We start from the raw sequence: 23085 nt of genomic DNA on the forward strand, positions 1-23085 counted from the left end.
TTTTCTAAAGGTAGTTGTGCTTCTAAGACTTAAATAAGCTGAACACCTTCTGATGACAGGACTTGGCTTCAAATTCACCCAGGACTGGGAACCCAAAAACGTAACTTAACAAATAATCAGCCAGTGTCACACAAATGATTTGGAAGGATCCCACATGATGGAGGTTAATATGTCGAATGTTAAAAACGCATTGTACCATCCCTAGGGGATACTGGGATAAACTTCTTACCGGACTCGAATATTGGAAACTGTGAGGACAAAAAATCAAAAATTTAGGTCAAAAGCTTCAAAGCTATTGATAAACAGGAATCTATAACTTACTTCAAACAAAATAAAACAACATCAATAAAGTTGTTTGTGTATAAAATAAAATGGAGCAAAGGCAAACATTTTATATTCAGCTGAACGTTTCTTTGGGCTCTACTTCCAGCACTCACTTTCACATTCTCTCAATAGACTTAGGGTGTGGTGTATTCCTGGCAATGATTGAGTTTACTAGTATGCTAATAATACCGCTACAGTGAAGAAGCAGACCTGATGTAAAGTATCTGCATCAATTTAACATAACATGAGATCCACATAATATCAAATTGCACTGACATTTGACCTTTTCACAGGTTTAGCGCGCACGATGGTTCTACTATTAGCCGGAGGAGAACGATGTTAGTGTTATCTTGGAGAACCAAATATTTCTGTTCTTTGATCCCAATAGGAAAATGTTGAGAATTAAATGGAGGTATGAAGGGAGCCAGTCTGGAACTGGCGGTCCTTTATGAAATCCAGAAAGATGTATGCAGTGCAAACATTCAGCAACTCGCACCAAATTGAAAATAAGTTCAATTTAACAAGAACATCCGTAAAACGCACGGCAGAAGAATCGAATTTTGGGTGCATCTACAATTGTGTAACACGAGCCAGTCGGCTCATGCTGCAGAGCCAATTCACTTGTGTTCAACAGATGGAATCGGGGCAATTTTATTTTCCTGTTGTACACTTCTTTCCCTTTCTCCCATTCTCTCTTTATGTTTAGTCGTCATGGCATTATTTTATTTTTCTTTAATGCCGGCGACAAGATACTTTCCACACACTAGATTGTCAAAGACTTTTTGTTTTGGATGGAGGAAGACATTAAACTGGGTGCATTGAAGAAAGAGAGAGAGTGGGGGGGGGGGCGCGATAAAAATCCCGCAGATTGAACCGTCTGGCGAAAGAACAGGCTCTTGAAGGGGGAAGGAGGTGGTGGGGGGGGCGGGGAAGTGTACTCTCTTTCCGCTGCGGAAAGTGGCGTTTCAGCAATAGGCACTGTTTCTGCATTTTTGTTCGTTCTGGACGGAAAGAGGTGTGCGGGCTTTGAACTTTAATAGCTCTGTGGGAGCGGGGAGGCGGCGCGGGGGAGGGGCGGGGATGGGGAGGTGCCTCGGCGTCGCGCGCGCCTCTGGGCGTGCGCGGGACGGGGGGGCGGGACCACGGGGTCGCGCGCGCGCGCGGCGGCCGCGACGGCGACGTACCTGAGGGCCTTGCGCGCGGTGCCGGCTGTCATGGTGACGGAGCCGCCGGGAGGAGGTGGTGCGGGGAGACGGGCCTGAGTGACAGGTGGGGCCGGCAGCTCGCACTTCAAGGGTTAGGACGCTTCCTTTAAAGGCACACAGGGCTCTCTCAATGAGCTAATACAGCCATGGCTTTTGGCGGGTGGGTGAGGGGACCTTTAATCATTTCAGCTTTATGGTTCGGGGTTGTTTCGGTATAGGCCGAGGGATGTGCCTCGGTATGGCCTAAAAGGTACATCTGAGCTGGGGCGGTCTGTGTGGGGGGGATAGAAAAGCTCGCTCTCTACAACATTTGCAAAGCTACTGTACTGAGATTATTTTTTTCTTAACAGTCTTTCCTCGTGGTTTGGTGTGAGTTGGGCGAACTGAGTCTTCGTCAAAGATGTGTTTTCCAAAATGTTGCAGACATTGAATGCACCCATTTATTGGTGAAATGCCACTATTGATGATCCTCTCTCGAACTCAGGAAGTAACGTTCACTGTCCAGATTGCAGTTAAAAGTTTGCTGTAAAACGCATTCAAATTTAAATCCGCACGTTCCTGGTTCCTACAAATTACAGTAGAATTTCTGGCAAAATGAATTTTGAGAAATACAAGTTTTGCATGAAAGCTTACTAAGGAAATGCACATTTGTAATTAACTGTCATTAGATCTGTCATTCATTCAAAACATTTTGGAAGAATTATCCACTTTCTGAGTGAGTATACCTTTGGTTAACTCAACCTCAGCAGTACTAACCGTAAGAGTTAAGATCAAGACAGTTCAAAATAGTTTACATTATATTTGTACACTAAATCTTTAAATGGAAAATATTCAGATGAGAACCCAAAGCATTTTTCTGTGGGCATTGTTTATAGCAATTTCTTCCTTTGAGCGAGGAGTGTCTGCAGTATTCAATGCAAACTAAAAGCATTATAAATAGCCTAGTACTGAACAATGGAAATATTCTATACTTTTTCCTATATTGTATCAATAATTTACCTTTCTTGAAACACAGGGTGTGGTGATATTTTGTGGGTACTGCAAGGAAGTGACAAGGTCACTGAAGGCAGCTTTAGCAGTGGTAATACGTTTACATTGGTGTTAGAAAAACAAAATGTACTGGAATTCCTCAGCTGATCAATAAGCATCTGTGCAGAAAACAGGAGGTAATATTTAAAATGTAGCCTCTTTGTTAGAACTCAGCATTTCTGTTTCTTATTCAGATTTCAGAAATCCATTTTTTTGCTTCTTTCTTCATATTCCTGTTACTTTGTTTAGTAATCAGTGGTACAGATAGTTTGTTAATATGCGTTTTTTTTTGTTTAACCAATTCCTTACAAGTGGATTCCACTGTAAATAATATTGTAGGTCAATGTTACTTCTATTGGATGTAAAGTGTTATGGGATGTCCTGAGGTAATGAAAGTTGCAAGTTCTTTTTTTTCTTAATGTTAGGGGGCATCTTGATGATGATTTTGAATCTTTTAAATTAAAATGCCAGATATTTCTCCCTAAAGTAACACATCAGATTGTTAGAAACAAGTACTGAAGGATATGCTAAGTCTCATGACTGACTAATCATCTATTTTTAAACTCCATAAAACACTGGGATTAGTCCTACGTTAGGGACCATTGATCTGTAAGATTTCCAGCACGTTTTGTGTTTGTGTGCCTATATAATATATGCATTTATCATTCCATTTGATTAAATTGTAAAATTGTAATTGCAACAGATAGTTAATGCCCATCTAAAATGCACAACATTGAGGTAAGATTTGGTGATGACATTAGAGCTAATGCTAATAAATCAAATGGGAGTTTTATGCTATAGTAAATACAGCCTCCTGTAATGGTATACTAAGTACAGCAAAAGAGAAGGAAAGGTTTTTAAGGAATAATGGAACAAATATGGGCACCTATTTGATCTAAAAATACTGTTTATTTTATATGCTATATAATATTAGCCAAGTTTTTCTTTGTTTTGAAACTCAATTACAAATTTTCAGTTTAGATATAATATTAGATTTGATAGGGGCATTCAGAATTATGAGGGATCTACACAAGAGTAGCTAGGCAGAAGCTGTTCTCTTTGGTGGAAGGATAGGGGATCACAGGACACAGATTTAAGATAATTCGTAAAAGAAACAATGGTGACATGAGGAATAACTTTTTTATGTAACAAGTAGTTAGGATCTGTAATCCCTGAGAGTGCAGTGGAGGTGGTTTCATTCGAGGCATCTAAGAGGAAATTGAATTATTATCTGAAAAAGAACCTTTCCTTCTCTTCGGCTACACTTAAAATACCCTTATAGGAGGCCATATTTACAATAATTTTAGTATCTGAAAAAGAGGATTATGCAGGGCTCTGGGGGGAAGGGGGGAGTGGCACGAGGTGAATTGCTCCTTCAGAGAGTCAGCACAGACACGTCAGGCCGATTGGCCATCTTCTGTGCTGTAACTATTCTATGAGTGGGATTTTCTGGCTCCGCCCAACACCGGGATCATCCAGTCCTGCAGAAAGTCAATGGAATCTCTCGCAGTGGGTTCTGCCACAACAGAGCTGGAAAATCCTGATTCTGTATAATGTCTGGTATGACACTGAGCCAAAACAAAAACAGAATTACCTGGAAAAACTCAGCAGGTCTGGCAGCATCGGCGGAGAAGAAAAGAGTTGACGTTTCGAGTCCTCATGACCCTTCGACAGAACTGTAGTTCTGTCGAAGGGTCATGAGGACTCGAAACGTCAACTCTTTTCTTCTCCGCCGATGCTGCCAGACCTGCTGAGTTTTTCCAGGTAATTCTGTTTTTGTTTTGGATTTCCAGCATCCGCAGTTTTTTTGTTTTTATGACACTGAGCCACCCTGACTAGGAAAATTTCATCTTTAACCCAATCTATGATCTGCACAGATTTAGCAGGCCTGAATTAGGATAGTGATTTGATCTCATAAAATCTTAGCCTAACAAGCTCAGGAAAAAGGAGAGATTAAAGAGCAGAGGGGAAAAAATGCTCAATCACAATATAACACTTATAATGTCAAAAAATGCCCTGATGCAATTTACATTGGGAAGGAAAATAGATAAATAGACAAAAGGGAACTTACAATGTAATGAGAGTTAGGAGAGGTTGGTGGAACAAATTAACTTTGGTCTTCAAAAGTGGAAAGACAATTGGAGAACTTTAGGTAAGAAATTCTAATATAGAATGGTAGGTTTTAGGTAAGAGTAGCGTGGAAACTCTGCTGACAGTGATGGTTCAAAGCGGGCGCTCAAGAGAGGTTGCACAAATGGCCAGAGACTGAAGATTGATGGATGTTGGATATAAGAAAGAAAGAAAGACATAGATTTCCATAGTGCATTTCATGACTTCAAGATGTCCTACATTTCTTTAAAGCTAATGATGCACTTTTGAATTGTAGTCACTGTTGTAAGGTAGGAAATATGGCAGCCAATTTGAACATAGCAAGGCCTTACAAGCAACATTGTGATTAAAAACTAGATAAACTGTTGGTTGAAGGTTAAATATTTGCCAGGACATCAGGGAGAACTAAAAATAAAAACAAAAAACTGCAGATGCTAAAAACAAAAAACTGCTTGTTCATCAAAATAGTGTTACCAGATCTCTTGTGTCTATGTGAGAGGGCAGACTGGACCTTGGTGCAACATCTCATTCAAAAGATGGCACCCCCGACAATGCAGCACTTCTTCAGTATTGCACTGAACAAGTGGTCTAGATTGTGTTCAAGACTCTAGAGTGGGATTTGAACCCACAACATCCTAAACTGGAGGCAAGTACTGCCACTAAGCCATAGATATCAAAAACTAAAAGATGTTTAAAGTGGGGCAAGACTAAGGAAAGATTTGAAATTCAACAGAGGTAATTTTAACCTAATCTGCCAAGTAGGAAACTGATGGGATGAGATCAGCCACCCTTTTTACTCCCATTCAATTTTACTCTTTGTTTAAATGGAAAGTAAAATTGGCAAGGGTGTAAATTAGGCTGCATCTGATCCATCAGTTTCTTACAGGCAGGTTAGATTACAATTGCCACCATTGTGTTGGGAAGATGAGTTGACCAAGATGGGAGTAATGAGTGAATAGGACAAGTATACGGGCACTGAGTTTTGAGCAAGTGAAGGATTGAAGGTTGACAAGGAGGACCTTGTCGAAATTGGGTGTAGACATGACAAAATCTGTGGGTCCAGAGATGACAAAATCTGTGGGTGAGTCCATCAGGGAAAGTAGCAGTAAGGTGCGCCAGAGACAGCTAATCCTGTGGGGGTGGAAGTGGTCCTATTGATGGATGAGAAGTTTCAATTTTCCTCTGGGTTGAACAGTGTGCTAAGGTTTCACATGATCTGGGTCAGCCTGCATATGCGGTCAGGAAGAGTGAGGAGTCACTGGAGGTTATGTTTATTTTTTAGAAAAACATGGTCTTTGCTGAAGTTTATTCTACATCAAAGATTGTATTTTTCTGCAAACTGCTGATGGTCTCAAACTCATTGAGGAAAGCAAGTTTTTAAAAATAAATTTATTGAAGCACTCATGACTGAATACTCAGGAACCAAAGGTTTTACATGCTTGAATATGTGCTGTTATGCTTCATGAAAAGCTTCATAGTATATTATAAAATATAACCTTTAAAATATAGGATCAAAGATAAAGGAGAGTCTGCCATAGTTAAGAGCTATATAATCACAAGGGTGGGGTGTATTTCACATCCAATTAATGATATAGAAACAATATTGAACGTTTGAAAGTAAGGAGATAATTCCAAACAGAATGCTGATTGTGTGCCATGCAAGAAACTTTTATTTTCTTCAACCTAAATAAACTGGTGCCGTTAAAAGGTTATACATCTGCTAGAGTTTATTTTCTTTGGAGTGTGCATTTTCTCTGCATATTTTGAATATCCAACATATTAAAACTACAAAATTCTTGTAAGGCTCCATTGCAATGCCCCCCCTCGCCCCACACCCCTCACCACCATTTCTGTCATTGAGGAGCCTACCAACTCTTGATGGCTGACTCAAGCTTGAAGTATAGTCACTCGGGTGTGATACAAGGGATGGTTTACCCCGGCAAGAGACATTGTCGAGCGTAGGAGAGAAGATAAAAAGAGGAATAAATTATTTATTTTGAGAGTTGTACAATGAGACTGCTTTAGTACATGTTTGCAAAGGAATCAAGTTACTCGTTTATGTAACAATTAGAAGACTGGGATGATTTTTCTTCAACTATCTTAATACTGGTATGAATAGTTACATAATTGAGTATCATAGCTCACTTTTCAGACTGTAGTAGGAATGCAAAAGCTTCGTTTACAAGAAGCATATCAAAATTGCATTGCATGATTTCGCTTCATTTTGGGTTTGATATTTGCCCATTGCAGGGCGTTGTCATCAATTTTTGGCTTTCAGATAGAAAATCTGTGTGTGCATGCAGTTCATAGAATGGGATTGTGCAACATTTTGCACAGCAGTTAACGTTTTGGATGGTTTCAAACATTTGGGCTTCAAAAAGATTCTATTAGTGAAGTTTTGAAATTTGTGTCTACAGATCAACAGAAGTGTAATTCAACCCTGTGTGCATTCAAATGTTTTACCAATACAAGCAATTAGAAATTGTTTGTGTCCCTGCTTTTTCCTGTTACTCGTGGAAATTAACTAGGCTATTTTGTGCAGCCTATGAGAAAAGCCTTTAAAGTGAGAATGCAATACCCTCATGAAACTCTCTTGATCGTTAGCAGGTAAATTTGGTGTCAGCCTCTCTAGGTTGTTGATACCCTTGACAGTAAGTAAGAATGTTGTGGATTCAAGCCTCATTCCAGGACTTGAACCCACATTTTAGTGAGTGGGTGCTGCTTTCAGATGAGGTGATGTCTAATATTAAAGTTCATTGAGCGCTGTTTGAAAAATGTGAAATTCTAATATCCAGGCCAATATGGCTCACTTTTGCAGTACCAAAATCTATCCAGGCATTCGTCTCATTGCTGGTCATAGAATCCTGGACTGAATGACTTTGTTTGCCCACAATCAAACAGCAATCGCTGCACTTCAGATTAGTCTTGAGAGTCCAATTATGGGGGTAAGTAAATGGCCACTGTGCCATACATCATATAAAGTACGGTTCGGTTCCTGCTCAATGTTGGATTTTGCTAATTTAATTTGGAGGTGCAGAAGGCAACAACAAAGGATAGTTTGCGAGTGTTCCTGGGAGCGAGAGAGAAAGGGGAAAACCTGTCCTGCTTTCCCTTTTTTGTCAGTGTTGACTGAAACCTTTTGGACAATTCACATATATGGACATTGAATGTAGATAGGATTGGACTGAAGTGTGCCACATGAACAATGGAATAGCCTGTTGTTTCATAGACCCTGAAATCGGGCAGGAAGAATGCTTACTTGATGAGCAACAGGAGGCACAGTATCCTTAGGAGTGGAAAGGAGAAAATGGAGAAGGATAGCTTAAACATAACCCAGGTAGAAAAGAATTCCTTTGGGAGGTGAACCTCGCTAATGGTGGTACCTATTCCATTCACTGTTAAGTTCAGTAAACTTTATTGTTGTAGTCTGAAACCATTTAATTTTAAATTAAACAAAATATTTTGCTTTGCTCTGAAAATGTGCTTTGCTTTAAAAAAGGTAATGTAATTCTCTTTGCATTTTGTTTTGTACTTGCAATGAGTAGAATTTCTCATTTTCAAGCTGGAAAGCGTTGATGACGTTGCCCTCTTAATGTTGTAGAGAAGTTCAGTCAATGAATAATATTGGTTGGCAATGTGCATGTAAGCATACTGATGAATTCCCTTCATATTACCACAATGACAGTAATTGTTGCCAGGATACATGTGGCTTCCATTGGTAGGATTCAGAGGTGATGGTGGCATCATATTTATGTGGCATCAAATGTAGATTAATTTTGGAGTCAAACAATTAATTGAAAAGATGAGATTTGTGCTAACAATGTAGATCACATTAGCTTGACTTTGCCAAGCAAAAAGAAAATGAGTAAATGGCTTAAACATATTTTTTGTTTTTTTTTCCTCCCCAAGTAACTGCATCCTGTTTCAGAATCTTTGGGGTTGGCTATAGCAGTCTCCTTGAGATGAACAGCAGTATTTCCTGACAATACTATATCACCATGTTGATTATTACAAGACGTTCATGCCACATATGCTGCAATACAAACCTAACGCATTTTTGACCTCCTAATTATAAGTAAAAGTTTCTGTGGTACCAGCTTGTGATTAACATTGCATTTTTGATCTCATCAAATTCTCCTGTTTACTAACGTGCTGAATTGTGTACAAGGGTGGGGACTGCCCCTTTAACTCATCATTGCTAAATACTCTCCTCTGCTGGTTTTGTGAAGATGAATGTTTATTTATTCACTGACTGGATGTGGGTGTTGCCGACAAGACCAGCATTTATTGCCCATCCCAAATTGCCTTTGAGAAGGTGATGGTGAGCTGCCCCCTTCAATCCCTGCACTCGTGGTGCTGATAGGAAGGGAGTTCCAGGATTTTGGCCCAGTGACAATGAAGGAACTGTAATGCACTTCCAAGTCAGGATGGTGTATGATGCAGAGGGGAACTTGGAGATGGTGTTCTTTCTTTGTGTTTGCTGCCCTTGTCCTTCTACAGGCTATTTATAAAGTCTGTGCAGCTTTAATAACTTTGGGTGTATACATGACAATAGAAAACTGTAAATGGCATATGAAAGCATAACTCATGAAGTTTTAATACAATACAGTTCATATTTCTAGCCTTCAATATAATTTGCCATCTTTTTGATACCATCATTCAATCTGATGTTGCAACAATTCACTTTCTAGTACTATTTTCATCTTCAGCACCATTAACAAGATTAACATTAAAAATACATGAACTATGGTTTCATATACCATTTACAGCTTGCTTCCATCAGATATACATCCAAAGTTTTCAAAGTTGCAGAAAGAATCTGTAAGCACCCTGTAAGTGGTAGGTGGAAAGTATCTCACACAACACTTAGAATATAATTTGTAGCAAGTGACTTGATGATGAACATAAGAAATAGGAGCAGGAGTAGACCATACGACCCATTGAACCTGCTCCGCTTTTCAATATGACCATAGCTGATCTTGGGCTTCAACTTCATTTCCCGTGCATTCCCTGTACCCCTTGATTCCTTGAGAGACCAAATTATCTGTCTATATCAACCTTAAATATATTCAATGATGGAACATCCACAACCCTCTGGGGTAGAGAATTCCAAAGATTCACAACCATTCAATGAAGAAATTTCTCTTTGTATTAGTTCTAAATGATTGTCCCCTTATCCTGAGAATGTGTCCCATGTTCTAGATTCCCCAGCCAGGGGAAACAGCTTCCCAGCATCCACCCTGTCGGGGCCCTTCAGAATCTTGTATGTTTCAATGAGATTATTTCTCATTCTTCAAAACTCCAGAGAATGTAAGCACAGCTTACTCAGTCTCTCATCACAGGACAACCCTCTCATCCCAGGGACAAATCTAATGAACATTCGCTGTATTGCCTCCAATGCAAGTATGTTCTTCCTTAAATATGGAGACCAAAACTGTACACAGTATTCCATGTGTGGTCTTTCCTAAGCCATGTACAATTGCAGCAAGACTTGTTTATTCTTGTTTTTTATTTATTATGAATCGTTAATCATCTATGTTGGCAAGAGTATGGCCAGCTCTCTGGTGAATACATTTGTCCATCACTAGTGATGGATTTGCACCCACCAGTGCTCCTGTGGTATAAATAACTACATTGTGAGTAATTATTGTCAACTGCAATTGCCTCTGGGAATTGGGGAGAGGTTTGCCAGAGCTTCGCCCAAAATTTTTTCTCCATCACTTCAGTCTCCCCCTCCAGAAGTTAGCATTACTGCTAGATGGAGAGGGCGATCCACTAGTCTGCTCAGTTTAAATAAACACTTGCATTTATATTGCGTCTTTCATGACATCTCGATGTCCTAAAGCACTTCACAGCCAATTAAGTATTTTTTAAGCTTAGTCACTATTGTATTGTAGGAAATGTGGCAGCCAATTTGTGAACAACAAACTCCCACAAACAGCAGTGAGACAATGACCAAATAATCTATCTTTTTTAAAGTTATGTTGGTTGAGGGATAAATGCTTTTTTGAAATAATGGCCAGGATCTTTTGCATCCACCTGAGAGGACAGATATTGCCTTAGTTTAATATCTCATCCAACAGACTCCCACAATGCTGCACTGGGGTGTCAGTCCAGATATTGTGCTGAAGACTCTGGAGTAGGACTTAAATAGAATACCTGCTAGTACAGAGGGTCATTGAGTCACAGATGGGATATAGTGACTACGCAAGGTCAGTTCCCATCTTTTTGGATGTTTACTTGTGCTTTACCCTGGTGTTAAAGCTCTTTCTTGGCACAACCCACATTTAGAAGGATAAAATCTATCACTGTTATTCACTATCCATGTTATATCCATTATATTTTTGCTGAAATCTGAGTGATTATGCTGGAAATGGCAGCTGCAAAATGCAGTCAGGGTTTGATAATGCACATTGGCATGTTAAGAATTGGTACCACACAGTGGTAGACAGTAGGCTTGCGCCTGTGCTGCCCCAGTCCTTAGCTGGGGCCTATGGTAGAGGACACCACACAATACACTCAGTTGCAAAACAATTACTGTGCTATGAATCTATGCCAGCCTTTACACAAGCTACACCAGAGATGTGGATGAAAGCTGCGGAGAAGGGAAATTCATTGCAGTTAAGCATGCAGCCTTTCAAACTGTACCTTCCAAATCTTTGAGTGTGATAATTTCCATCAACATTCTCCCCACAAAAGCAAATACTCAAAACAATGAACAACAATTTTTCAATTCGTCCTTACCTGCAGTTTTTTGGAATGGTTAATGCATTCTGTACGGCCAAGGCAACAGTGTCCCCTGTGAAAGATGTTATATTGCCCTTCCAGGGACATCATCGCATACAGCACGCAGCCTAAGGACCACATTTTAAAAAAAATTCATTCATGGGATGTGAGCATCGCCAGCTAGGTCAGCATTTATTGCCTGTCCCTAATTGCCCTTGTTTGGAGGGCAGTTAAGAGTCAACCACATTGCTGTGGATCTGGAGTCACATGTAGGCCAGACCAGGTAAGGATGGCAGATTTCCTTCCCTCAGGACATTAGTGAACCAGATGGGTTTTTACAACAATCGACAATGGTTTCATGGTCATCATTAGACTTTTAATTCCAGATTCTAATTGAATTCAAATTCCACCATCTGCTGTGGTGGGATTTGAACCCCAGTCCCCAGGGCATTACCCTAGGCCTCTGAATTATTAGTTCAGTGACAATACCACAATACGCCATCGCCCATCGCACCGCGCCCCCCCCCCCCCCCCCCCAAACACACACACAAAAAAATGAAAAATTTAATACTGTGCTCAAAATAAGTAACATTAACCAGACTTTTTAAATAAGGGATCATAGAAACAATTACTTGCAAATTATGAAATTGCTTCCCTGAACAATAGGCTGAGACTTTTTCTTTTGGGAGGTAGGAGGGAAGTTTACAATCACTGAAGATGCAATCCATTGCAAGGTAACAAAATTCGATTGTAATATAATTGGAGACAAATAAATCTCACCGTGGAGATAAATATATGTATATAGTAAATAAATGACCAGGAGTAAATTAGAAAAATATGTAATCAGTTCCTAGGTGACTTGGTGAGTACTGCAGCACAGGAACTTGTACCTGCATAGACCACTAACCAATGTCTGTAACTTTTTGCTGCCAGCAGAGAACAACAAGTGTGTTTGACAATATATAACATTACAATTGATGGTACAAACTTACAGAGCAATAATCTACATGTTCTGATAATTGCATGGAATCAAAGAGGAAAAGATAGATCTGTTTGTCCTGAAATGCACTAATTCAGTAGATCATAACTAAAGTAGTCAGATCCCAGAGATTATGTTACAGGCCTGTATTTTATTTTCTTGTACATAAAATTATTCCATTTTCTTTGATCTTTGTTGCTGAGCTATTCTGTTGTACTGATTTCTGTAACCACCACCATTAATACTGCTGAGCTTTGCCCATGTGTTTACTTCATATCCTCGGACCAGGGATTTTAGGAAAAAAGTGAAATGTGTAGTTTGTCATTTGATAGGAAGTGACAGGACCCTTTTGAAAAAGAATGGACTATGTTTACCAGGATATACATAATCCTGCATATTATGTAGAGGATAATGGATACCTCTAAATTGCAGGGTAGCAATCTAGTCAAGTGGTTGAGATGATATCGGCAACTGAGAACAAACCTTGAGTGATTTATGAACCTCATTTGATCCCATCACTTGGAGTATTGCTGTAAATGTACTCATTGTTTCATCTCAGTTTTGTTTGGCCCCTTCCTGAACGTGCTGACTCTTGCTGGGTACAATTACAAGGACGATATCAACCTTGCTACATTTTGCCCACACGTCATTCTTAATGCATCTGTGTAGAAAGCAAGTGTCCATAGGTTATTCCTCAGTGGAAAGATCATAGCAGATCCTAATCTGATACTCAGCAGCTGTTCACACATGTGAACTGCTAGCAGGGCTCACCAGATAGTGATTATGAGCTGTAAGTGTGGCTGTTTACTTTTTTTTCTTGCTTCCCTAGTACAGGAGGGTTGAGAATTGTTACACCTCACATACTGTCCCAGCAGAATGGTTAGCCCAGACTAAAGATCAAATCAGCCAGTATGAAATACAGGCATTGATTGGGGCTATCATAAATTTGAGGATTACAGACTACAGTTTTTTGAACTACTGTGCTAGCTAAGTGTAAACCTGGGATGGCTGGCTCAGTTCCACTCTCGTCAGTGCACTTATCAATAAAGCCATTGGTGGAGCTTAGTTATTTCCACATACTGTAAGATGTAGTGCACCGTTGCACATTTGTGGAAATGTTTAATGAAACTGAGAATAAAAATGTATGCTGGTGTAGCCAGTAATAAAATATTGCTGAAAAAAGAGACATGTTGTCAAAGCTTTTCGTCTTGCACTTATTAGGATAGTTCGCAAGAAATTGCCAACTGTGATAGTGGAACAACAATTTATACTGCATGAGAAAAAAGTGCTGATTGGTTGGCAAGTGGACTCTAATGGAGGCTTTACCTTGGAGAATGTAGCATGGAACAGTTAACTGCCAAAATTTGTTTAAATTCAAACCAGGCAGGTCAGCTCTGGTCAAGGCTTTGCCCTGGGGAATGGAACTAGGAAATGACTGTTCCCTAAGCCTTTGCTTAGTTGAAAATGGCACAAAGTATGGACATGTTCCTTCTATATGCAAAGCATAGGGCCCTGTGTACAAATACATTTGGCTTCTAGCATGTGTAAGTGAGCCTCTGCCAGCCTGACTTAACTATCTTAAATTGGTTCAGTGTAATTTTTAGTACAATCAGGATTGTTTAGAAGGTGTTGTACAATCACAACACGAGTGGTATTTTCTACTAAGGGGATGCTTCCGTCAAGTCAAAAAGATGTTCTGCCTATCAAACAAGTGAGCAATGTGATGTATGACTTTCAGTGCCTGTGTGATGCCACGTATATAGGCCGTATGACCCAATAATTGGCAGATCGTGTAACACACCGCAGCACATCCCATCAGCTGTTCACAACAGGCAAAGTACTGATCGTGCCCAACCAGCCTGTGCTTGCAAAACTGAATACAATGCCCAACATTAGATGTGATTTCACATAAATTCACACAAAGGGCCCCGTGCTTTGCTGACAGAAGGAGCATGTCCACACTTTGTGCCTTTTTCAACTGAACAAAATGTTACTCACAAGAAGAGTTTATGGTGGAAGAATTAATCCAGGCAGGTCTCTTGGTTAAAGCTGGTTTATTTCCAAGACAACTCCTCAGTGCTACTAATTTCCTACTAGTTGCCACACGGTGTTCCAGCTGTACCTTTTTACTCTGTTCAGTTGGGATAATTAATGCCCATCATATGTTTAACTACCATTTGGTTTTAACAAGATGATTGCCATATTAACACAAAACCTTAGGAAACAATCAATCCCTGGTTCGTTTCCTAGGGCAATGCCTTGACCAATCAGAGTTGACCTGCCCAGTTTGAATTTGAACAAAGCTGGGCATTTAACTGCTCCATGCTGCATTCTCCACGGCAATGCCTCCACCAATCGGAGTCCACAGGCTAACCAGTGGCCCTCCATTGACCAGCGTACTTCTACAGCTGATGATCTGCTGAACCACATCCATCTTTGGTGCCCTTGTCCTCAGAAAGCATTTACTTTCTTCCTCAAGTACAAAGTGTGCAAACCTGAGCTTTTCTAACATGCAAGTTGTTTGCCCATACAACACCAGATCTGGCAAGACCCACATCAGGCTCAATTAAGCCTCACTGTCTTCTGCCAAAAATGCCAGCTTTGCCAGGAGTATCCTGGAAAGCAAACCTAAGCCACCACCACTTTTCATCACTGCATCTTCCTTGCCCCCTCCACTCTCAACTTCAACAAGTGTGAGGAATTCAGAAAACTTTTGCCATCAAGGGTCATAGAACCATAGAATAGTTACAATTCAGAGGGCGGACTGCTGCAGCCCTCTGCAAGAGAAAATCAGTTTGCTTCACAATCCCTGTCTTTTCCCAATGACCTAAGTTATTTTCCCTCCAGGTACTTATCCAATTCCATTTCAAAGCTCTGATTCTATCTGCGTCCACCACATTCTCAGGTATTGCATTCCAGATCCTAACCACTCACTGCATGAAAAAGTTTTTCCTCATGTTGCCATTGGTTCTTTTGCGAATTATCTTAGCCAGTATCTTAGCCTCTGGCTGTCAACTGTTTTGCCAATAGAAACAGTTTCTCTCTATGTGCTCTCTCTAGACCTCCCCATGATTTTGAACACTTTTCTTCTCTAAAGAAAACAACCCCAGCTTCTTCAATATATTCACATATAAGCCCACATACCTAAAAGCGTTCTCGTAAATCTTTTCTGTTCCATCTTTAAAGCCTTGACATTCTTCCTAAAGGGTGGTGCCCAGAATTGGATACAATGCTCCAGTTGAATAACTTCCTTGCTTTTGTACTCCTTGCCTCTGTTTATAAAGCTCACGATCCCAAATGCCATCTTAACCACTTTCTCAACCTGCAAGGATTTGTGCACATATATCCCCAGGTCACTCTGTTCCTGCATTCCCCGAAGAATTATAGCCTTAATAGTGCCTTTCCTCTTTCTTTCTTTCTTCTCCACATTAAATTTCATCTGCCATGTATCCGTCCATTCCAATATCTTGTCTCTGTCCTCTTGAAGTTTATCACTATCCTCCTCACAGTTCAGAAGACTTCCAAGTTTTGTGTCATCTGCAAGTTTTGAAATTGAGCCATACACATCCAAGTCTAGGTCATTAAGATATATAATGAAAAGCAGTGGTCCAGAACCAATCTCTGGCAGATGCCAATACATGCTCTCCCCCAGGTGGAAAAGCAACAATTCACTACTACTACTACTACTACTGTCACACAGCTAACTTCATATCCATTCTGCAACTTTCCCTTTTATTTCATGGGCTTCTATTATGTGACACTTTATCAACCCCTTTTCGAAGTCCATATAAGCCATATTACCCTAATCAGCCATCAAAAACTCAATCAAGTCAGTTAAACATGATTTGCCAATCCATTCTGGCTTTCCCTAATTAATCTGCACTTGTTGAAGTGTCATTAATTTTGTTTCAGATTATTGTCTCAAAAAGCCTTCCCACACTGAGGTTAAACTGTAGTTGCCAGGTTTGGGCTTACAACCTTTTTTGGACAAGGGTTGCAATTCTCCAGTCCTCTAGTAACAACAACTTTTATGATGTTAAAGACCCTATACAAAAATAACATCCTGAGGCACTTCGCAGGAGCATTATAAAACAAAGTGTAACATTGTGTCTCTTGAAGAGATATGTCAGAACACAAAGCTTGGCTAAAGAGTCAGGAGTTAAGGAGTGTCTAAAGGAGGAAAGTGAGGGGGAGAGGCATAGGGAGGATGTTCCAGAGCTTGGGGCCTAGGCAACTGACGTCACCGCTGGTGAAGAAATTAAAATCGTGAATATAGAAGAGGCCAGAATTAGAGGAGTGCAGATATTTTGGAAGATTGTGGGGCTGGAGGAAATAACAGAGATATGGAGAGGTGAGGTGATAGAGGAATTTGCAAACAAGGAGGAAAACTTTAAAATCAAGATGTTGCTTGACCGGGAGCCAACATGGGTCAGTGGGGGTAGAGGTGATGGAGCAGGCACTTACTGTGAGTTATGACACGGGCAACAGAGCTTTTAATGACCTCAAGTTTACGGACGATAGCAAGTGGGAGTTCAGCCTGGAATGTAATGGAATGGTCAAATCTAGATGTAACCAAAGGAAGAATAAGTAAATGAGCTGACACAAGGGTGAAGTTGGGCAATATTACGAAAATGGAAATAGGCTGTCTTAGTGGCGGAACAAACATGAGATCGGAAGCTCATCTTGGGGTTAAATGTGACACCAAGGTTACCAGGAGAGGGGGGAGTGAGTAGCTAGGGAACAAAGAGTTTGGAGTAGGGACAATGGTTTCAGTATTCCTGATATTTAATTAGTGGAAATTTCTGCTCATCCAGCCATGGATGTTGGATAAGTAGTCTGATTGTTTGGTAACAGTAGAGGAGTCCAGAGAGGTGGTGGTGAGGCAGAGCTGGGTTCTGTCAGTGTACATGTGAAAACTCTGGAGTTTAGAAGGATGATAGGTGATCTCATTGAAACAAATTTCTGAAGGAGTTTGATAGGGTAGATACTGAGAGGTTTTTCCTGGTTAGGGAATCCAGAGCATGTGGGCTTTGTCTCAGGATAAGAGACTGATAATTTAGGATTGAGGTGAGGAGAAATTTCTTCAATCTAAGGGTTGTGAATCTTTGAAATTCATTATGCCAAGAGGGTTATGGGTGCTTATTCGTTGAATATGTTTAAGGCTGAGGCAGACAGATTTTAGGTCTCACAGGGAATCGGATATGGAGAGTGGGCGAGAAAGTGGAGTTAAGGCTGATGATCAATGCTATGACTGGATGAGGAGGAATGAGCTGGCTCCCTCTTTTTTTCAGCCCCCTTGGTTGGTTGCAACAAAGATTTGTTTAAAATTCGTTCCCTATGGTTACATTTTCCCAATCCAAAAGTATTTACTTTTTAATAATGAGCCAATCCAACAGGTTTTCTTAAGTCAAAGGAAGAGTAAGTTTATTAGTTGCTAAAAACCCAGGGAAAAATAATAAAAGATGCAACACACAGATCAGAAATAAGAAAGTTAAGAAGAATATACAAGTCCTTGGCTTTTCTGTGAGGCGTAGATGTTGGTACGTTGCAGCTGTTTCTTCTTGCTTCTGTCACTACCAAACATTGGTCTTCAGCCAGTTTTAATCCATTTTCTTGTACATTCCTGGGAGGGGGAAACAGTCATGACTTACATCCATAGTCCGTTTTGCTTTCATCTCAGAAATTTTTTCTCACATTCTGAGATATAAAAAAACAGGAGGTAGGTTTTTGGATACCTGATGAGATGTAGCTGGCTGTGGAAACGGTTTCCATTGTCTTCACAATTGCAAGAGATTTAAGTCCAGCCTTTTGCATTTTCCATGTCTTCCTTTCAAGTATCTCTTTGAAGTGGGCCTTGACACCTCTTCAGGTGCAAAACTCCATGTTCTCTCAGGACAGGTCTGTCAGTATAATCCATGTAGGAATTTTCAAGAAAGTGGTCATTTTGCAGTGTCAGCCATCTTTTAAAGATATCAGTGTCTTTACTTGTATTTTTTTTGAAAAAAAAGATCTTCCTTAAACAGTTCAATATGCCTGTAATTAGTTGGTGAAGTTGTAGGTGGCTTTCACTGTTATTGTTTCCATTTTTGTGACATCAGCCATAATTGTACAGAATGATGGAGCAAGCTCGAGAAATCTTGTGGTCTACTCCTCCTATTTCTTGTGTTTCAGTGCTGTGCTTTCAGATGATTCACTGAGCAGTAGTATGTAGGTGGGAAATAAGAGGTGGCCAAGAACAGATCCTTGGGGGACAGCAGGGGTAATGGTGCGAAAGGAGGAAGAGAGCCATTGCAGGTGATTCTCTAGCTATGGTTAGATAGACAAGAATGGAACCACATGAGAGTGGTCCCGCCCAGCTGGATGACAGTGGAGATGTGTTGGAGGAGAATGGTGTCAACCGTGTCAATGGCTGCAGGCTAAGAAAGACAAGATACCATCCACCCCATCTTTAAGGAAGTTTGGAAGATTATGGCCTGTGACTGCACAATTTCCTCCCCTCAGCATCCTTGGATGCATCTGTTCCAGTCGCAGTGACCTATCAACTTTAGTGGAGAGAGCAGCTAATAAAGCATACAGTATCCTAGGCTTTATTAATAGTGGCATAGAGTACAAGAACAAGGAGATTATGCTGAACTTGTATAAAACACCAGTTAGACCTCAGCTGGAAAATTGTGCACAGTTCTGGGCATTGCACTTTAGGAAGAATGTGAACACTTTGGAGAGAGTGCAGAAGAGGTTTACAAGAATGGTTCCAGGGATGAGAAACTTCAGCTATGAAAACAAATTGGAGAAGTTGGGACTATTCTCCTTGGAGAGGAGAAAGGTAAGAGTAGATTTGATAGAGGCGTTCAAAATCATGAGGGGGCTGGACAGAGTAGATAGAGAGAAACTGTTCGTGCTCGTAAAAGGATCGAGAATGAGTAGGCACAGATTTAAAATGATTTGCAAAAGAAACAATTGTGATATGAGAAAAAAACTTCTTCACAGAGCAAGTGGTTCGGGTCTGGAATGCACTGCCTCCAAGTGTGGTAGAGGCAGGTTCAATCAAGAGGGCATTAGATAATTTGAATAGAAACAATGTGTAGGTTTATGGGGAAAAGGCAGGAGAATGGCACTAAGTCATAATGCTCATTCGGAGAGTCTTTGGAGACACAATGGGCCAAATGGCCTCCTTCCGCACTGTAACATTCTGTGATTCTTATTTTTGGATTTAATGATGGTTTTACAGCCAGATGCCCTTCCTACCATTTATTTGGGCTGGGGACTAGCACTAATACATGCTGACCTCAGTGGCTGGGTTCTTCCATGGCTAACAATCCTGGAGTTGGACTCAAACCTGGAGCATTCTGGCTCAGGGGCAGTTGTGCGACTGACTGAGCTACATTCTAGCTCCCAAATCCAACCTTTGTAATGCCGCCTCTTAATCAATTTTTAGCCCATCCTGCATCTTAACTACCTGCAGATTGAGACGATCTGCTTAGTTTCCTCTGCTGCTCACCCACTTCCATTGCTTGCCAGAACAAACATCCCCCATGGGCTTCCCCTTGCTCAAGCATTGACTTATGACTTCTTCTTGTTTTTCTCATCTCACTTCATGTCCTCTCCCCAGGCGATAACCACCTGTTTCTTTAACCCTTCCCACTAAACTGCTGACCACCCAACTTCCCTTCCTGGTCCCCATGCCAGCTGCTGTTGTGTTGGTTCCTTTTCCTCAGGAACTATTTCTCCTCTCCCCCGAAGTCCCTTTTCAAAGCTGCCGTTACTATCCTCTCTGCAAAAAGTTCTTGCAAACTGCCACCCAAGTTCCTGACTCCATTTTCTTTCCAGAATTGTAGAATACGTTTCCTGCTTTAAAAAAGTCCATCTTTCTACAAACTCCACATTTGAAACTCTGAAATATTCCTACATCACTCCATTTCTGTAGCACTGAAACAGCTCTATTGAAAGTCACAAATGACACTGACTTTAATCATGTATTTTGCCACCTCAACTTCATTTCAGCCTTTTAATTAATCGACTTTTTCATCCACCTCCAACAACTCCCCTCTGTTATCCCGTTCATTGCGAATATCCAAGCTTTTCTTTGCACCGCCACACCATTATGTCTGGACTTCCCCAAGAGTTTCTCCTCAGCCCTTCACTTCAGTAATTATATACTACCACTTTGTAACATCTTTCACAGACATGCCTGCTGATGACATCCAGTGTGCATTCACCATTTCTGTCTACCCCTGGGTCTGCTGTTTCAACATTCGGTTTGAATGCGCAGTATTTTCTTCCAGTTAAACATTAGCATTGCTGTATGCAGTGAAGCCTGCATAACTCACACCTACTAAGAAAAAGAATCAACAACTTCTCTCTCCGGTGTTCATGACACATCCTCAGCATTACGTGGAAAGACGAAGTCACCAATGAAGCAATCCTTCCTGGGGTAAACATGCCAAGCATTCTACTGCTAATCAAGCAAAGAAGGCTTTGCTGGCCTTGGCATGTGAACAGAATGGAGGAGGGTCGCATCCTCAAGGATATGCTCAACGGGGAGGTAGCCTGTGCCAAGAGAGCAGCAGGGTGCCCAAAGCTCCAATTTAAGGATGCTGTCAAAAGAAACAAGAAAGCATTCAACCTCAATCACGACAAGTGGGAAACTCTAGCTGACAACTGATGCAAGTGGTGACACCAGCTGTGGGTAGGAATTCACCACCATGATGACATATAGATTCATATGTTTTTGTTGGAGAAAACATTTGGGCAATTGTATCTCACTGTGTTGCTCAAGTTGAGTTTGGTTAGTTACAAACTAAATGTTTAACTTCCTATTTTGAAAGCAAAGGAGAAGAACATAAGAAATAAGAGTAGGACTGAGCTGTATGGCTCCTCGAGCCTGGTCCACCATATAATATGATCATGGCTGATCTTTGACCTCAACTCTATTTTCCTGCCCCATCCCCATTTCGCTTGACTCTCCGAGCTGGAAAATGTATTGGTCTCAGTCTTGAACATACTCAATGGTAGAGCATCTACAATCTTCTGGGTTAGAAAATTCAATAGATTCACAACAGTGTGAAGAAAATTCCACTTATCCTTTATGGTCAACCCCTTATCCTGAGACTATGTCCCCTAGTTCTGGTCTCTCCACCCAGGGGAAACAGCCTTTCAGCATCTATCCTGCCAAGCCCTCTCAGAATCTTACATGTTTCAATGAGATCACCTCTCATTTTTCCTATGTCCAGAGAGTATAGGCCATTCTACTCAACCTCTCCTCACTGGACAATCCCCTCATCCCAGGAATCAGTCTAGTGAGCCTTCGTTGCACTCCCTCTAAGGCTAGTATCTCCTGCCTTGGGTATGGATAGTAAATTGTGCACAGTACTCCAGGCATTGAATCAATAAAGCTCTGTACGATTGCAGCAAGACTTCCTTACTCTTGTACTGTAATCCCCTTGCAATAAAGATCAACATACCATTTACCTTCTTAGTCCTGCTGAGGACTAGAGAACATGAAAGATGCTACATAAATACAAATTGTCCCTTTCAACATAGAAATGACCAAATTTGGATAACTGTAGACAAAAGGCTGGAAAGAGTTCTGACCTACAAAGACTAGAGTTGGGTATGTTGATGAAGTATTTGAGGGGTGGGAGCTTGTAGGATAATTGGGTATGCTTTTCTCCTTATGGAAACATGGAGTGGGCGGGGGTAGGTGATTGTTGAAGCTTTTGAGCACTAGAGTTGTCCATCAGTCTGCAGTATTGGAAAGGAACATTTTTCAATGTAGGAATTTTTGGGGTATGGGAGTATGAGATATAGTCCTGGGATATGCAACTAGTGAGAGGCAATGTGGGGTTGTGAATATTATTATTGGCATTCTTGGATCTACCTGGAAGTAATGAGGGGGGTAATTTGGGAGTAGTAGAGACGTCCTGGTGCTTTGCTTGAGCATTGGAAATGGCAACAGGGAGAAGGGCAAATTTACTGGCTGTTAGCTTGGTGGACATGACAATGTGGCGTGTGGAAAGTCAACAGAAAGGGCCTCTGACTCTTGGGGGCCTCAGGTAGATGGCACTGAAGAATGATTCTTTTTTATCTTGGAGTTGGAGAGATTCAGTTGGAGGCAAGTATAATTATAAATATAATATAAAAGGTATCAGGGATGAGGGACTTCAGTTGTTTAGAGAGACTGAAGAAACTAGGGTTATTCTTCTTAAAGCAGAGAAAATTAAGAAGAGATCTGATCAAGGTATTCAAGATCACGAATAGTTTGATAGATTAAGGAAGGAGATACTGTTTCCCATGGCAGAGGATCGTCACCAGAGGACACAAATTTATGCTAATTGGCAAAAGAGCCAGAGGCAGCATGAGGAAACATTTTTTACAAGGCAAACTGTTGTGATCACTGACTGAAAAGGTGATAGAAGCAGATTGATCATAACATTCTAAAGATAATTAGGTAAATACTTGAAGGGGAGAGAAATTACAGGACTGTGGGGGAAATAGCAAGACAGTGGGATTAATTCAATAGTTCTACCAAAGAGCTGCACAGGCACAATTGGCTGAATGGCCTCCTTTTGTGCTGTATCATTCTATAATTCTGAAAAAGACAATAGCACCACTTAACTCTAAGATCGAGCAGGGCAATTTAGTCAGAGGTAACATAGTTAAGTTTAAACATGACAGACAGGGTGATAGCAGAGTTCATTTTGTATGCAAGACTTG

General features: G+C 40.8%; 1 protein-coding gene across 14 annotated transcripts in view; it reads left to right on the plus strand.

Moving 5' to 3' along the window:
• Window positions 1-1489: 1489 nt before the first annotated feature.
• Window positions 1490-23085, plus strand: part of gtdc1 (glycosyltransferase-like domain containing 1) — a 426961-nt gene continuing 405365 nt past the window's right edge. For 7 of the 14 annotated variants that reach the window (XR_005944631.1, XR_005944632.1, XR_005944630.1 and 4 more), the window contains exon 1: window positions 2550-2695. The gene's annotated coding sequence lies outside the window, so the exon portion shown is untranslated. Of the gene's footprint in view, window positions 1621-2034; window positions 2245-2548; window positions 2696-7485; window positions 7613-23085 lie in introns of those variants that run through there. The other 7 variants (XR_005944629.1, XM_041201711.1, XM_041201721.1 and 4 more) reach the window with 5 other exon arrangements.

This window comes from Carcharodon carcharias, chromosome 12, assembly GCF_017639515.1.
Source record: "Carcharodon carcharias isolate sCarCar2 chromosome 12, sCarCar2.pri, whole genome shotgun sequence".
Lineage (NCBI taxonomy): Eukaryota > Metazoa > Chordata > Chondrichthyes > Lamniformes > Lamnidae > Carcharodon > Carcharodon carcharias.